A 2,401-nucleotide genomic window follows, 5' to 3' on the forward strand; every position below is an offset into this window, starting at 1 on the left:
TCAGAGCCATGATCAACCTTTTCTTGTGTAGTTTCTGCCTTTGGTGTTATGTTTAAATAGGCATTCCTCACACTAAAATTATACAGTCACTGTTGTTTTCTTTTTTTTTTTTTTTTGAGACGGAATCTCACTCTGTCGCCCAGGCTGGAATGCGGTGGTGTGATCTCGGCTCACTGCAACCTCCACCTCCCAGGTTCAAGCTAATTTTTGTATTTTTAGTAGAGACAGGGTTTCACTATTTTGGCCAGGCTCGTCTTGAACTCCTGACCTCATGATCCACCTGCTTCACCCTCCCAAAGTGCTTGGATTACAGGCGTGAGCCATCACGCCTGGCCCGTCACTGTTGTTTTCTTCTGGTGGTCTTATAGTTTCTTTTTCTTTTCTTTCTTTTTTTTTTTTTTTAACAAATGAATATTAAATCCAACTGGAATTTTGTGTTTATGCTTATGACATGACTAGGGAGTCTGACTTTACTAAACTGACTAAACAGTTTGCCTAAAAGCATTTATTGAGTAATCCAGTAATTCTCGAACTCACCTAGGACTCAGTCAAATGAACGTTTACTTTCAAAGTTGTCATTTTAGGTTACCCACTTCTTTCAAGTATCCATTCATTTGATACATCTTTATTTACTTATTAAATATTTATTTAGAAATGGGGTCTTGCTATTTTACCTAGGCTGGTCTCCAACTCTTGGCCTCAAGCAATCCTCCTGCCTCAGCCTCTCAAAATGCTTTGCCATGCCCGCTTGATATATATATATATATATATATATATATATATGTTTTGAGACAGGGTTTCACTCTGCCGTCTGGGCTGGAGTGCAGTGGCACGATCTTGGCTCACTGCGACCTCCGCCTTCCGGGTTTGTGCCTCAGCCATCAGAGTAGCAGGACTATAGGCATGTGCCACCACACCTGGCTAATTTTTTTATTTTCATTTTTTAGTAGAGACAGGGTTTGGCCATGTTGGCCAGGCTGGTCTCCAACTCCTGACTTTGAGTGATCTGCCTGCTTCAGCCTCTCAAAATGCTGGGATCACAGGTGGGAGCCACCACACCTGGCCAATAAATCTTTATTGAACAATATTGCAAATCAATGCTGTTGGGCCCTGAGGATGCAGGTAAAAAAGACATAGTATCTGCCTTCAAAGAGCTTATCAACTGGTCAGGGAGAGGAGCAATGAAGACAATAAACAATTTGGTGGATTGAGGTGACCTTGGTACTTTTCAGGTGCAGCTAAATTGAAGGGAGCTAAACAGATTAAAGAGTGGGAGATAAAGGCAGTAGAGGTTTTCTGAATGAAGAGATCTTGAACTTATAAGAGAATGATTTTTCCGGAAGAGGGAATTGGCATATGCAAATTCACAGAGGCTTCTAGGAACTGCAATGTTCAGCATGACCAGAGCACAAGATCTGGGAGAAGGGGTGGCTGTGAACAGCCCTTAACAAAAAGGAAGTAGTCAAAGGCCAGATTAAAAAGGGATTTTTTAATAGTAAGGATTTATTTGCAGCCAATATAATGAGCAATGTGGAAAAGCAATCACCTATTAATTTATAATTGCATTCCAAAAGAAGAGATTGAAAGGTATCCTGCACAGTGGCAGCAGTGTTAGGATAAATCCTCCTAAGACAATGAACTTTGAGAAAGGCAGCACTCATTTGAATATATGCTTCAGTATGTGTTAAAAGCATTTATGATACTTTGTCACACTTCATACATCAAAATAAAAGTGCTCAGCCAACATAGACTTGAAGAGGTGCTGAGCCTGTGCCAAGAGTGGTGGGGAGTGAAGAAAGGTCACAGGCATGGACATGAGGGCTAGAGAGGGAGGCAGAAGGCACCATCTGACCTATGCTAACAGGGGGTGATGTATCAGACTCTGATGAGAACAGGTCCTCTGACAACTTTTTGAAAGAATGATAATAGGCCAGGCGCGTTGGCTCACTGTAATCCCAGCACTTTGGGAGGCCGAGGTGGGCGGATCATGAGGTCAAGAGATCGAGACCATCCTAGCTAACAAGATGAAACCCCCGTCTCTACTAAAAATACAGCAACAAAATCAGCTGGGCATGGTGGGAGGTGCCTGTAGTCCCAGCTACTCGGGAGGCTGAGGCAGGAGAATGGCGTGAACCCAGGAGGCGGAGCTTGCAGTGAGCCAAGATCTCGTCATTGCATTCCAGCCTGGGTGACAGAGCAAGACTCCATCTTAAAAAAAAAAAAAAAAAAAAGATAACAGTGTTCAGGGTGAGTGGTGGAGTGGCTTTTCTCTGGGAAGCTCTCTCTATTGGCACATGGTTTCCACAGGGAAGGATCTTCTGTAGCCTGGGAATTACTAATTACTCCTCGGGTCCCCGACTCCCCAGATTTCTGTTTTTTGTTTGTACTTATTCTGTACTGG

General features: G+C 43.1%; 1 long non-coding RNA gene across 1 annotated transcript; it reads right to left on the reverse strand.

Annotated features, from left to right (window-relative positions):
* Positions 1-643: 643 nt before the first annotated feature.
* LOC144329904 (uncharacterized) lies at positions 644-1,976 on the reverse strand. The gene is made up of 2 exons (XR_013395642.1): positions 880-1,976; positions 644-724 (listed from the first exon to the last, which is right to left on the reverse strand). It is a non-coding gene; the product is annotated as an uncharacterized LOC144329904 (long non-coding RNA).
* Positions 1,977-2,401: the final 425 nt, after the last annotated feature.

The sequence above is a fragment of the Macaca mulatta genome, chromosome 7, assembly GCF_049350105.2.
Source record: "Macaca mulatta isolate MMU2019108-1 chromosome 7, T2T-MMU8v2.0, whole genome shotgun sequence".
Classification (NCBI taxonomy): domain Eukaryota; kingdom Metazoa; phylum Chordata; class Mammalia; order Primates; family Cercopithecidae; genus Macaca; species Macaca mulatta.